The 15,820-nt window shown below is 40.6% G+C and overlaps 1 protein-coding gene across 1 annotated transcript in view; it reads left to right on the top strand.

Moving 5' to 3' along the window:
- Positions 1 to 441: 441 nt before the first annotated feature.
- The window catches only part of LOC119503262 (CMP-N-acetylneuraminate-beta-galactosamide-alpha-2,3-sialyltransferase 1-like), a 78,277-nt gene continuing 62,898 nt past the window's right edge, over positions 442 to 15,820 (top strand). Inside the window, exon 1 of the mRNA XM_037794950.1 lies at positions 442 to 860. The gene's annotated coding sequence lies outside the window, so the exon portion shown is untranslated. The remainder of the gene's footprint in view (positions 861 to 15,820) is intronic.

Here is a 15,820-nt window from a genome sequence, read left to right as displayed (position 1 = left end):
TTGCACATCCATATGTGATCAGAAGTAAACAGCTGTTAAATAATAATAATAATCACGCTGGTATTGTACTTGGTATTGGCCGATACTGCAAGTTCAGGTATTTGGAATCGGTATTGGAAAGGAAAAAAATAGTATCGGAACATCTCTATCAAACATTGTGCAACTTACTTTTATCCTGCAGGCATATTTTTTATCAATTAGTAATAGTCACTTATTTCTGTTTAATAATATAAGATTGTAATTACTGTAAAAGAAGCAGATGTTGGATATTAACATGGCCCATAAATGGAGATGAATTATTTGTTAGTGTATATATAGGAGCCCATTGTTCATTCCTGCAGCAATAAGCTGGAGGCTATAACAGCAGGGCAAATGCATGCCACAAAAAAAAAAAAAAGCCCCCTGATATGAGCATGTGAGAGTGAGTGAGTGAGTGAGTGAGGATGCTGAGGGGCGTATAGCAGTGTGTTGCTCCTCATGGTCCTCATGATGGTCAGCGCTCAGGAATTAACATGCATGCCTCTCATTGCCTCCCATTGCCTCGGAGCAGCGAGTAACGGTACAGTATCTTAGGAGAGGAGAAACTGTTCCCATCCGACTCCTTCGCACAATAACGCGCGGATGGATGTGCGTGTTCCAGGAAGGTCGTAAAAACCTCCTCCTGGTGTTTTCTTATTAAAAAAAAAAAAAAAAAAGATGTGAGGTTGCCAGTTTGGAGCTTGGTTTCCCCCCCCTTAAATTGGACCCGTCAAGCTGCGACTGGTTCTCGCTTCTTTTTCTCCTTCTCCGCGGAGCCGCCGCCGCCACAACGACGCACGGAGATATAACGGGACTTCTCCTCACTCTCAGCTTCACTTTAAGTGAGTACGCAAACACAACGCATGCTTTTAACCAGCTATATTATAATTATAATCCCACTGCTTTAAACAGAGTAGCGCAACATGCATGCGTAAAGTGTTAAAGTGCTGCTGGCCAGGTGTTGCACTGTAACTTTCTTCTGTAAAACATCTGCACAAATATTCGAAAGCAACAGCATGCTTTTATTGCCTTAGAATAAAGCATAAATATCATATTAAATCACTCTATTTCCTCATTCACAACATCTCTTACTAAAAGGCAGGAAAAGGGTATTCAATATAGGCTCTATATACCTATACAAATATACTATGAACTGTGCTTATCTTTGACCTGTTCAAATCTATTATTGCTTGGTACTTTTTCCTCATTCGAATTTTTTTTTTTTTTAAATCACAGCTGCAGATTTATGAGAACAGTTATCTTTTCAAGTCTCCATATATGAGCATGCTTGTGCATATCTCTCTTCATTCTTTTCAATGTTTTCCATCAGTCCATATAGTGTCATAGTTGAGAACTTCTTTTTGAGGGCTGGTTTTGATTTCTGGGGGCTTTATAGATTCCGTGCTGCTGGCTAACTCATGCACTGCTCAGCTTTCTGACTTCAAAAAGACTGTATATATACCATGCACTGTGAGCAACTGTTGAACATACAGCGGATGTGCAGAGGAGAGATATCTGTGTGCTGCACACATTTAGTAGAGGTGTGTTATGGTGTCCTCCTGGAAGCATCCTCATTAAGTAAAACAACACTTTCCTGTCACAGAAACCCTTTAATTTGCTGTAAACATTAATCACTCTGTGTTTCATTGTCGCTGTTAATTTCCCAGTGTGTGTAAACTCTAGGTTTATGGGTTATGGGTTTTGGAAATGATCCCCCCTCTGTTGTGTATTTTTGCATGAGATGTCACCTCATTTTGCTAATGAAGGTGTCTGCGACGCGCTGGTTAATTTTCCCACTGAAAGCTCGCCTAGCCATTATAAATAATAAGCAAGTGGAATACATTAGCTCATCACGTCTCCAGTCAGATTGGATGGTGTGACCTTGGGGGGGACCGGGCTGCAGCATTTAGAGAGGAGGGAGACGAGGTGCTCCGATGGCTCCCATTATCAAGGAACCCAATTACATCTGGAAATTGTAGTTGCCATAAGCAATTGCCATTTGGTGACTCCATAAAAGAGAGAGGAGCTATTTTGAGAGAAATGTGCATCATCCTGATAATGTGCACTTCAGTCTTCAGTGAATGCTCTCTCATCTGTGTGTATATTGTAATTTAAGAGATCTGTGTGATTCCTCTGAAAGGAAGGAGGTCCTCTGTGGGCTCTTTTTAACAATAGAGCATGCATGGAAGAAGCAATGAGTCACCATGAATCATGGCAACTCTCACCAGCTGCCAGCCAGATGAAGGACACGCTGCAAGCAAAAAGTCTGATGAAACTGCACTCGCAGTCGTGCTGCTGTTTCCACTTGAAAGCACGCCACGGCGAACGGGAACGTATAGCGTTCCACGAGGGCGCCCAACGCGCCTTTTTAAAGTTTGTGCAAGTTTCTCTAACGATCCAACTTCTCGTTTTTTTTTTCTCCCTGCGAGGTATTTCCCCTCGTCTGTATAGTTTGCTGTGCGTGGCGTCAGGTCTGTCAGCGCAGGCTTTAACTGTAATCAGTTATTCAGCTCTGGCATTTCAGCTCCAGACAGAGGAATCCCCGTGGCTCGCCGCAGACCCAATCAGACCCTTTAAGTACACGGCTTTTACGACGAGGTCTGGGGACCAAAGACCGCAGTAGCAGCCGGAGAAATGTTTCCAGTCCCCCGGGTGGTGGTCTGCATGTGTCTGCAGCATGTACAAGTAGATTTCACTAATACTTAGTGTCTTTTTTTGTTCAGGCCTCTCGGCTCCGTCACAGGCTGTCTTACTCCTTCACAGTATTCCCCTTGGACTTCTCCCTGGCTTTTTGATTTGCCCTCTGTTTCCACTTAACAGTCCTGGCTATTTTCCAAGAAACACCTCAGCACCATTCTTTTTTTTTTTTCACTCAAGCATGAGCAGACTTCTTATATATACTCTGGGCACACATGGAGAATGCATGGCTTTTACTTCGTGTACGAACATCTACAAAACATCTCATTGTATCTTGGGCTGCGAGGTTATCGGAGGATGATTGCAAAATGACTATTTAAACACGACCGCCTCCGCAACAAAGACAGTCGTCCTGTGATTGCTGTCTTTCCCCAGCGCAATCACCGAGACTACACATCACTCTCGCAATTAGGCTCGTCAAATTACTGTGTGGCTTTTATCTGCGACTGCTTGCTTGATAATGGCTTATTGGCAGGTGCCTTTGGAGGAGCGGAGGAAGGGAATCCACAGCTGGTGCCGGATGCATTATGTAAAACCATACTGTAGTGTGCAGCAGATGTTCCTTCCTTCTGATGGCCAGCTCGGCTACATAACCATACATCTCCATATCGCAACATCCTCGGGAGTTTTTCCTCGTTTTGTCTCCATTTTGACGGACACGTGCGCCGTCCTTGACTTTCATCATTTTGTTGACTGAGCAACACTCGCTGTCCTGATCGTTTTCTGGTCCAATCAGTTAGGCGGAGAGAGTGTGCATCACTCACTCAGTCATCATGGACGTAAAGCGCCTTCTGAATCTTTTATATTCCTTATACTCATGTTGACAGGCCGGCAGCATCTACGACCTTGTCAGGAGAAACGTCTTCATTCTATATAGAGACTCACTCACCTATACAATATGTATGCTATGCTCCCACTCTAAAAGGCTTCCTCTCAAGATTAGTGTTCCTTTCTGCATGTGTCTTTAGTTGCTTTGCTTGTCCTCAGCAGTTTGCCAACTGAAAAGGTAAAAAAAGAAAGAAAAGATTTTGTCTGTAGGTTTGACATGTGGGTTTATTTGAAGGAAAGGCTAATTGTTATGCCTCGGAGGTCCATTGTTAATTAGAAGTTATCTCGAGCGGCTCTCACATGGTCACCGCTCTAATTGGCAGTCAAAGCTGTGTACCACCTGGCCTAGCCTTTAACTCGCCAGGTGCTCGCAGCAAAACCGTCGGCTTCGGCATTATGTGAGCACGGCCTTTTAAAAGAAGACTGACAGCGGAGAGGGAGAGAGCGAGGAGGAAAAGAGAAGAAGAAAGACTGAAAGGTTGCCGGCCAACTTAGCTGAAATGGTGGAGCTGCAAAACAGCAGTTAAAGCCCCCCATCCAGTGTATTCTGCCATTTCTATGATATTTCATATTTATAAGAGTCATTTCCTTAGCCAAGTTTGCCAAAATATTTTTGACCAATACCTTAATTTCGTGCTCAAAGTAAAAAAAAAAGAAGGTTGTTGGTAAAATGGGAAGATGACGTATGACTATACTAGAAGCTGCAGCTCATACGTCATCCTCCAAGCTTGTGCAGGCGCACTCATGCCCGTCTGCATCTGAGCAGCAAACCAATAAATCTGTTTATCTGTCTGTGAGTTTGTCTTTCTAATTAGCTAGTAGGGTGTAGTTAACTAGCTCAACTTGTTGCATTAGCTAACTGAGGGTTTTCATTTCCTCCACCTTAGTTTAGTGTGTTTATTTTCACAATAGCTGTCTTTCTCACTCGCTCTCTTCTTTACTCCTTCTTTACGTCTCCTCCTCCTGGAGATAAATTAACAGAAAGCAGCTGATGCCGTTTTGGAGGTTTGCCAGACCCTAACAGGTCCGGACGACGGGGAGCGCACAACTTACAGCTGAAAAGAAAACAACAGAAAAGTCGTGTTAGAGTAATAAACAAATAAACGAATCACAGTGCACACAAGGCGAGAGCGGCCGGTGCTGGTGCACGGTGCACCCCCAAAACGTCCTGAAACTGCATTTCAAACGGCAGACTTTAGCAACATGTCTATCCGTCCTCCGGTGCGCTGTGGCCGGCGTGCGGCGGCGCAGCTCCTCGGTGCAGCAGCAGCCAGATGGCCGCCTCGCTAGAAGGAGACGTAAAGAAGAGAGTGAGTGAGAGAGAGTCGGTGTGTTGAGATAATTCTTGTCTCATTTGTGGTCTGATAAACAGTAAATTCATCTAAACTGGTTTCATCTAAACTGGGTTGAAAAGAGAAGCAATCTGGTCTCCATGGTAATGAATTACGTCTGACTATTAACTAACGGAAAACAGGAAGTCAAACTGGCTGGAGGGGGGCTTTAAAGGTTATTTCACGCTCAGTAGCCAAGTCTTGTCTTCAGAGAAATTAGTGTAATATTTTGATACACGCGTCATCATACATCACACGTCTTTGTTTCAGATTTCTAATCCCGCCGGGGATGTGAGGTGGCAGCACATCAACACAGCCTCGGTTTACCTGTGTTTTGTGGAAAAAAAAAACAAGTTAAGGCCAGTATCAGAAAAGCTTTTAGTGTTTGTTTCAGCACCTGTCTATACAAGGTAAATTAAGGATGATGGCACAATCATGTCGAGCCTATTTTGCCATTCACGGAGAGACGTGAATGTTAAAATCGATTCAAGCCACGAAAGATTTTCTCTCTAAAACAGAATCCACTTTAAGTCTTTTATCCAGTGCGATTGTAACACCGAGCTGCAGAAAAGGCAGTGATTCAATCAAAAGAGAGTGCAGCTGAAACTCAACCTGAATAGTGTGAGATTCTTCTACTCGTACATGATTGAGGGTCGTGTTGTGTCTCTCCGTGACAGGAGAAAATTCACCCATGACCCTCATAAATCTGGAATAACTCGTCCAAGACCGCGGGAATCATAACGTCCTGTTCTTTTTTTAAAAAGGCCAGACAGGTGTGCGCTCCGTGCATGGCACAAACAAACCTATTATAAAATGTGCCATGCATCGCTGTGCTCTGGAGGACAAAAGACCTTTTGTCTTTTCCCACCACAAAGTCAATGGGGTTGTTTTGTCTTGCCGCTCCAGCATCTAAAGTTCACGCTAATTCCCAAATGTGTCGTCCCTTTGTTCTCCGATCACAATGGGAATTGGAAATGTAAAGCGGATTTAAACAATGCACTATATCTTGATGCGTAGAGCCGATAGAAGTGCTTTAAAAGGCTTTGTATCTGTGTTGTCTTGGCAGCCTTAGGCACTATGTTGTACAACAGAGCCGAGGATGATCTGGATCTGTGTGATTTGTTGTTGTTGCCGTTTATTTTTTCCAGGAACTGTTGTGTTCAGGCCCAGAGCTTTGGCAGCGTGCATTGTCTGATTTCAACCTACATATACAGTATATACAGTATAGATAGACCCAAGAGAACATGACTCATTATCAGCATATACGGCCCATGTTCAGTCAGCAGCAGCAACAATAAGTAATAACCTGACAATTAAGAAAAATATAGAATAATAGACAGGCCACGCAGAACAACAGAAATGACTACCTCATACAGACTAATCATAATAAACAGTCCTATCACTGCTGTAATTACTGACAGTAGAATCATTACTTTCCCTAATGCTCCGCCGCTACCATCGTTAATAACAGTTCATTAATTAAACATACTATGGAAAACAGGAGCTGCGCTCTGTGAAGAGGACTTCTCCTTGACTGGACCCACGGAGTTACAGAGTGTAGCTTAATGCTGCTCTGGAGGTCATTCCAGGAATAATGAGCGGGAGAAATGTAAATACTCCACTTTTGCTTAACTGTCGGGGCTCTTAGAATACCTGAGACAAGCCGAATTTGAGATTCAGCCACATAATGAGCTGCTTATTTTCATACAAGCAGGAGGGGAGTGAGAAAGAGGCCGTTATTGCTTGTCAAATAAAAACTGTTTTTTTTCTCTCTTTTTTTTTACGAGTGAGGTAAACGTTGCTTTCAACTGTGCCGGTTTTTTATCTGTAGTTTTGGGGAGGAAATTAAAAAATCCAAATCCAGACATCTAAATCCACTTACCAGTTCAAGGAATAATTTCATTCGTCACAATTTCTGAACTACTTATTTGTTTTGAGTGAGATGAGAAGATCAATATCAATTGTGCAAGTACGAAGCTGGAGCCAGACAGCTTTCTGAAGTCTTGGAGTCACAGCAAGCCAGGTTTGGTAGGTTAGGTAGCTATACCTACAAAACGTAATGCACTATAATACGTAAACAGTAAATCCCACATAATCAATTTGTATGTAATCCACGTAATCGTGAGCCACGACAGGCGACGTAGTATAAAGAGGAATTAAGTCCGTGTCAGGGTGGATGGGTTACAGAGGAAAGCGCTGTTCGTTTCCTATGTGAAACCAGAGGTCAATGTTGACTTATTTCTCACGTAAATTCCATACTTAATTAACGCCACTTCCGTAGTTATTTTAACCCAAACCACGATTTTTTCCTAAACCTCACCAAGTAGTTTTGTTTCACCACAGGGGCTTGCGCAGGCACACTGATCGCTTGTGTAGCTGGACATTTGTAGGAAAACACGTTTACAAGATTTCGTAAGACATCATACGAACCATTGTATGAGGATACGTTGTGTTTGTACTGCGACCAAAAACAAAACCTTTGCTTACTGATTGTACCAAGCAACATGCACTACAGCTGGAGATGTTGCACAGCAGTCCTGAGCAGATGTACTTAAATAACTCCAAAACATTACTCCTCCTAAAATCACAAACTGTTGTTTTTCATGTTTCTGTGTGTACAGATTAAACAAACAAAAGACATTGAGTTAATTAACTTTATAGGTGTTGCTAAGTGTATTCCCTTAACTTCTTAACTGATGAGAGTGAACCAAAACAGTGAATCTGCGAGCCTTAAAACCAAAACAGTGAGCTGAAAGATGCTAAAATGCTCTGTGGAGCTGAAGTGAACTGTAATCATGTGATCCATTGTTAATATAAAAATAAAAATAGTAGGACTGCCCCCTCTTAGTCCATTAGTCGACTAATCGGTCTTTTTGGTCTTAGTCGATTAAGGTTAGTCATTTTTTATGCTTTGTTATGCTCTAATGACCTAGAAACGTCTGAGCACATCTCTGGTAAACACAAGATTTAAAGTGCTTTTGTGTGATTATTTGTGGAGAAACTCAGTTTTACAGATGTGTTGGTTAAATCAACTAATTGATAAGTTGACAAAATCGTAGTGTTAGTTGACTAAGAATTTCTTTGGTCGATGACAGCCCTAAAAAATATTGATTATAGCTGCTTTTTATGCACGGAAATGAGACTGATACTGATTTTCTCATTTCACTGTCAGAAATAAACACATTTCCAAAGTGTTGAACTGTTCTGTGAAGCTCTACCTCTACATGTATCTTAAATACATTCACATTGATTATTCCTTATAATACTGAGAATTAATCATTGCTCTGAACTACTTACTGTAAACGTTTTAATTAACTGAACAATGTTTCCGTGCAGTCGCTGCTAAAAAAACCTTGAAAGACATCAGAACGTGTCTTCATCAGAGCACCGCACACGTGCTAGTTGGCTTCTATAATGGTTATGAATAATTACTGTCTTCAGTAATTCTGTAATCAGCATTGGAAGTACATCTGGCTGGCCTCAGTGTGGATACACCATGGATATCAGAAGTCTACAGGCTCCGTCTAATTCTCAACTTTTTATTGCCTTGAAGGCTGGAATGAAAACCTATTAAATCAAACTTGATTTTTTTTCCATTTTCATTCGGATATGCCGAAATAATGAGCTAAAGGTAAAAATGACATGCGGCTAATTTCTGACAATGTATTAAAAATGGAAAACGAAAGCACTTTTCGATAACAACCGTGACCTTTTTGTAAAAAGTTTCTAGCCATTCCTCTCTTCAGACAGAAAGTGGTTTCTATATGCTCAGTCACACTTCTCTTTGGATCAATCCACAGAGTTTGTACCAAAGTAAAAGTCCAGGGTAAAGATCTTCCTTTTGTCTCAGCTGGTGGTTGATTTGGCCGTGCGCTTTGGGTTGCTGTCAAGTTGAAAGATGGAATTCTTCTTTGACTTGAGCGTTGTGTTTTTGTTCCAGAGGGCAGTGGATTTTTCCACAAAAAATATCTTGGTATTTGGAGCAATTTATCTTTTCCTCTACGCTGACCAAAGCCCCCGTCCAGCCTTGAAGCATGATACTGCACCAGCACACTCAAAGAATGCCACTACTTTTATAGAATATCTAGCTCTGCATATAATAATTAATTTATTTGGCCATCCATTTATTCAGCCACTTTTCCGTGAGTGTGTCCTTATGTCCCAAACAAATACGGGGGCATTGAAATGTCTACATGACACACTGAACCAGGGTCAGCTCCTCCTGGCAACACTGCTGAACTGTGCAGGGTGATTGGTGTATATGGCATTGTGTGTCCTTGTTTTAACATTTCTTCATTATTCATACTGTAGCTTCATGGAAGAATACAAGCCCTATAGGGCTGAAAAATAAATTGTATTTATATCAACATCTGGATTTGAAAGAGTGCAATATTTGAAAAGCAGCTATTTTAATCTGGATTTACATAATTAACAAGCTATAGTGTCCCAACAACCTGCAGCAAATGAAACTTTTAAAGGAACAGTGTGTAGGATCTGGTGATATCTAGCAGTGAGGTTGTAGATTACAACTTCTCCCATGTGTCAAGCGTGTATAGGATTGCTACAGTCGCCGACGCGAAAAAATGAATGGCCCTCTAGAGTGCATAGAGTGTGTGTGTATGTGGGAAGTGAGTGGTGAAGCAAGAGAGAGAGAGCGGCGGCGGCGACGGGAGTGAATAACGTTATGGACTCCGGCCCAAGCAGGAAAAGTTAACAGTGTTTGGTTTGTCCGTTCTGGGCTACTGTAGAAACATTGTGGAGCAACATGGCAGACTCCGTGAAGAGATATATAGATATAAACAGCTCATTTTAAGCTAAGGAAAACATACTTATTAATATTATATTCCATTTCTGCCAATAGATCCCCCTAAATGCTACAAACTGTTCCTTTAATCCGTGACTGTTGATTTCAGCGCCGATAATGGCAACTGTCACCTGTAAATTTACTCAGCTGTAGTAAAGTAGTACTGTAGGTACTGCTACTGCACCATTGCACTACTGTATTATTGTTAACAATTTATAGAAACCGCCTGACTTATAGATATTGTATGTTGTTGTTCCGTGTTGTATTGTTTAAATATATATACTTCATGTTTCTTCTTTCTTTACTTTTGTTCAGCTTTGTTGTCCTTGTTTTTTTAGCTGCATTTATATTTCTGAGCCTGAGAGTAAAGAGAGAGAGCAAAAATATCCAGAGTCAGATTCCTGGTATGTGTACTCATACCTGGCCAATAAATCTGATTCTGATTCTGATTAATTATGTGAGTTGGCAAACCAACAAAAATGTCTCTTGGCTGTTGTCTGTAAAAGAAAGAGTCTGGCAACATAACCTCCCATAAAACCACCATGTGTCCTTTTTAATTAACATGTTCATTAGTGAGCTTTAGAGGTGCTGGGAGGCAGATTCTGTTACCTTTGGACAGAGCCAAGCTAGCTGTTTCACTCAGTTTCCAGTCTTTATGCTAAGCTAAGCTAGCTGGCAGCTGGCTGTAGCTTCATATTTACCATATACAGACCAAAGAGCGGTATCAATTTTCTCATCTGACTCTCGGCAAAAAAGCGAATAAGTGTATTTCCCAAAATTCAGGAATTTTGCTTTAAGGACATAATTTCATTTTAACCTTTTAACACTGTGTGAAGCAGCAACTTATTAGCATAACTGGCCAACTATGAAGCCGTTATCAATAAATATATAACACCGCTTTTGAATGTTATTGCTATATTTGAATATTATTGAGCAATGGTATATCACTAATGTAATATCTAACACATGTAGACTAGTTGTCAATCTTTTTTCATAGAAAACTAGTCAAGTTTACTTAAAAGTGGACTTTTCTTTGACTAACTGAATCCCTAAAGCATTGTTTTTTTATGGTAAGTAGACAAAGAATGAATTTTGCTTGCTACAAAATGTATCTTATTTAATACTATGTAAACTACAAATATATACATGGGGTTTAATTTAATAATAGTTGTGTAATAATATAGTACAATATAGAAAATAATCACGATTTGAATCGCAATATTGGCTCCATATCAAATCTTTCACAATTACGACCAAGAAGTCCAAACTTGTCCGACCCTATAAGACGCTTTTCCCCTTCATTTCAAAACACAGAGTGCACCTTCTTGCATAATTAAGATGAACTGTATTTTATTTTTAGGGTGAAAGTGGTGTCTGTCTTGCCACCTGACCGCACAGCCCAGAAGCCCTGCAAACATGCAAATGAGCTTTTATATCCACAGAGCGGGAAGACTCCAGCTCACAGTAGGCTGCGTACTGCGGTTGTTAATATTGCTGCTGGCCTCTTTGCTTCCCCGATGAGCTGCCTTCTGCACAGTCATTCATCTCAGAGGAACCTCCTGATCTTGGCGAGGTCCTGCTGCTGTATCACCTCCAGTCTGTGGTTACAGTCTTCATCGTGTTTCGGGCTGTGTTTAACGGACATGGAAATCGTCTTATTTCCCTCTTTTAATCTCAGCCTGTTAAATAATAGCATATTTAAGATGTATGAGTTTTAATTAAAGTATTTAGGACCAACGGATTATATTAAGAACCACAAATTACAGTGGTTCTTCAAAGATGTACCATAAAATACTAATGAATACCAGTAAAAAAATGTAGATAAAAGGAGAGAAAAGATGATGAAGGATATAGACGTTCTCTATGGGGTACTGTGGGCTACCTGGATGAATAAGATGAACCTGTAAAAAGGTTTCTCATTACCGTATACCTAAAAAAATAAAGTCATTGTGGTATTATTTATTTTAAATATAATAATGTATAGTTTTGGGGTAGATTACGGCTGCAACTAACGATTATATTCATCGTTGATTATTTTCTCGATTAATCGATTAGTTGTTTGGTTTATAAAAAACGTCAGAAAATGGTGAAAAATGTTGATCAGTGTTTCCCAAAAGCCCAAGATGACGTCCTCAAATGTCTTGTTTTGTCCGCAACTCAAAGATATTTAGTTTACTTTCCTAGAGGAGTAAAGAAACCAGAAAATATTTACATTTTAAAAGCTGGAATCAGAGAATTTTGACCTTTTTTTTTTTTTTTCAAACCAATTAATCGCAAAATAGTTGTTGATTAATTTATTGTTGACAACTAATCGATTTATCGTTGCATATTTAGGGTAGATAATTGGGAAGTACTATAAATTCTCAAATATCGTTTGCCATGTTTTTCCTTCACCTCACCTGACTTCAGAGAGAACAAAGTCTTGATTTGAAACAGGCTTATATCAAGTAAATCTTATCTTATTTTATGAAGAGGCCTCCCAGTTTTATGATGTGCTCCTGCGTCAATTTCCTGTTGTTTTCTTTTTGCCGTTAATGCAAACTCTCAAAAGCTTCCTCCATGTTTATCTATTATTTTGCTAAATTCAGGATAATGTACATTTCCATCCTCAGCATTATTTCTATCAGTAAAAGTAAAAGCAGCAGGGATACGTGAGGGAAGACTGTTTCTGATAAAAAAAAGAGAGCCTCAGAGCAGCAGACTGGTGAATACATGGCCGGATCGACCTGTCACACAATGTCTACACAGCTGGCGTACAGTGAAAGCAGCGCATTAGGAAAAGAGCAGCAGCAACAGCTTCAGTCTGTTTCTACACAGGATGCCAAGACAGGCTGTTGGGCCCCTACTGACCCCCCCAACCTGAAACTGTTCCCATTAGTTACTCCATTATTCCAGTATAGCACTTGTTGCATGTCCAATTTACAAAATTTCTAATTGCCTAATTAGTATTACTTTGTGGTAATTTGATTAAAAGCTGAATTTAGGAATATGCACCCTGTGAACGCTCTATAATCTAAAATATTAGAGCTTTTTATTTAGATTTTGACACAGGATCACTCAGTACATTAAAGCCAAAACATTGGATAATAATGCAGGATTCTCCTTAGTTGATATTGTACTTTAGTGGTGCAAATTCTGTAACAAATTTGCAATTAGTCAAATCACCAAAAACAATTGACACCACCTTTATTTGTTTGTTCTGGCCACTGAGCATTTAGGTTCTCCATGGGAAATAGCCTACACCTTAATGGCCATTGATGAGGGTCTGTAGCCCTAGTTTTTGCGGTGTGTCTTGCATCATCGGCTTTTTAGCCGATTCAGCATGTTGTATCGGCGGCGGAGCTCGTCAGTGAGAGAAATCACTCAGTTTGGCTGTTGAGCTTAAAGGAATCAGTGCACGAGAAGAGAAACGGAAGTGAGGAAAGCGAGCAAACGAGTAAAGTCACATACACATACATAGGGCTCATTTTTCCTCTCCATCTCATCTGATCGTTCCAATAAACGTATATTTTCACAATGACGTGGCCGTCTGGAATGCTTTGTTTCATGAACATATCATAACAACGGCTTGTATATCCGCCGTCCTCTGTCTTCCAGTTTCCCTTTTTGAATGACGAATACAGACTACCTACATGCTGGTAGGGAGAGTTATTTCCTCTCACACAGGCGCGGAACATGCATGGTATTTGGCCGTTGGCTGGTAGTCTTTGCGGTGTGTTCGAGTGCAACATTTTGGCCAAGACAAAGGTGACGTGAGGCGATGCAACATTAAGTTTTTATGGCCTCTTTATTTTTTTGATGTAGGTTTGGTGTGTCTGGGCCTTTAATCAAAATCATGTGTGGAATGAATATTACTGAACCTTATGAAATGGCATTTTCTTGTCCATGTTGAGTGAAAAGTTTAGCATCATGCAACCTTTCTAAATTCCCATGCTAATGCAGGTGGTTTACAGGCTGGATTCAATTCAATTTATTTTTATATAGCATCAAATCATAACAGAAGTTATCTCGAGACACTTTTCATATAGAGCAGGACTAGACCATAGAGTATAGAAGAAGTGGACGTAGACACCGTGTCGTCGCCCATTGGATTTGGACTGCCGTTTTGAAGCTTCAAGTTCGGCATTTTGGCCGCCGCCATCTTGTTTTTTTGCAACCAGAAGTAAAACATTTTTAGACTTGAAACTAGCTATTGAGACTATAAACTCATGTTTACAATGTTTACTGAGGTAATAAATCAAGTGTGAAGTAGGCTCATTTTCTCATAGACTTCTATACAATTAGACTTCTTTTTGCAACCAGAGGAGTCGCCCCCTGCTGGCTGTTAGAAAGAATGCAAGTTTAAGGCACTTCCACATTGGCTTCACTTTTCAGATCCTGAGGTCTCCCACTGGTCTTGACCGTACTCTATAATTTAGAGACCCAACATGAAATCCCCCATGAGCCAACACTAGGACGACAGTGGCAAGAAAAATCTCCTTGTGCAGAACCAGGCTCTGGGTGGGCGGCCATCTGCCTCGACCAGTCTGGTTGAGAGGGAGAGAGAGAATAAATGTGTGGACAATACTGCTGGACGTCCAGTTCTCCCTATAAAACCTGAATCCAGTGAGTGAAGATTTCAATTTGCAGCTGGTGGTGTTCCTCCACCTTGTGCCGGACTCACCCACTGAGCTTCACAGCGTGACGGGCTTCATCTCATTTCTTACAAATGGAAGCACAAACTAGCGCCTTTCAAACTGTGTGGTTTTTATTTTCATTGATCAAACAGATAAATGTGTCCGTGAAGCTTGTGTCACACTATCAAAGCTGAGCAGCAGAAAAGAAGGAAATGAAACAGACGGATCCTCACCTCCAGGTAATCAAATGACCAGAGAGCTTAGAAAAGGAAAATCGTTCCTCCACTGTTGGATCCAGTAAAGATGTGAATCACACCTATAACTTTCTCATCAGCCAAGTAAACACACGCAATCTTCTTTGTCAGATTAGGCCTAGCCATCTCATAGGGGCTAGTAATCAGCTTAGGGGATAATACCCCCATTATTGAGCTTTTCCCTTTCTCCAGTGGATAGTGATCTCCTGTATCCATCCTCACGATTTCACTCCAGAATCTGCACATTTGAATGAACTTGTTTTATTGCTCCCATTGCTTCCTGAATGCATCAAAAGACCCTGTGGAGACGTAATATTTAGTATCCACCAGAGTGAATGAGATGAAAGTATAAACAAAGTGGAAATCACCAGTCAGTCGAGCTTTTCCTGACTGCACAGCGCTGATATTCTCACCTCCCCCTCATGAAACATGGCCTCTCATTGAACCGTGACCTGAGGGTGAGTTGCTGTTTCACGATATATGATAATGACTATGACAATTAATACGTTGAACTTGATGGAATCAGTCCTGCATCGACATGTAGAGGATGTATGAAGCCGACTGAATGAAAAGAGTGCCATTCATTTGTTTTATTGCAGTATAAATAGAGTAGATCTCTGAAAAGTGCTACATATTTCCCTTGCATAGTGATTGTGAATAAATAAAAGCCTCTAATCTATCAGCCCCTTCTGCTACCATCAGGTTTCCCTTCCTCTAAATCTTAAAATCCCCACGTTTGATTAATCCCTTTTCCGTGATTGACTCTTAAGTTGCTGAATGTATAAATAATAAACAATTCCAACTCATAAATCAGATATTTGGGTTGGCTGTCTTGCAGTCTGAGCAGTTCCATGATTGGATTTCCCACATGGCCACTGTCAAAAGTTCGTCCACCTTTTTTAATAACTGTGGCCATGTTCTTTTCCTTAATCGGGTGTTTTAGTTGCCTAACCCTAATTACCTTAATAACCCTAATTTCCAGAATCGTAACCATACCATATCCTTGCACAGATATTCTAGAAATGTTAAAGACGTTGGCATTGGACAAAAAAAAAGTGAAAGTACCACAGGTTTTTGCAGAATATCAACTTATTTGTCTGGCCATATTTGTAAGTAAAGTTTATTTGATATAGCACCTCTCATAGAACAAGACCACAAAGTGCCTCACAAGAACAACAATTATTAAAAATAAGACCATAAAACTGTTAAACAAAGAAAATGCAAAATACTCGCCTGCGAATATTATATATCCAAGGCTTTTATTGTGAAGGG

The sequence above is a fragment of the Sebastes umbrosus genome, chromosome 15, assembly GCF_015220745.1.
Source record: "Sebastes umbrosus isolate fSebUmb1 chromosome 15, fSebUmb1.pri, whole genome shotgun sequence".
Lineage (NCBI taxonomy): Eukaryota > Metazoa > Chordata > Actinopteri > Perciformes > Sebastidae > Sebastes > Sebastes umbrosus.
Note: the sequence above shows the minus strand (reverse complement) of the source record. Positions and strands in the feature narration are given on the sequence as shown.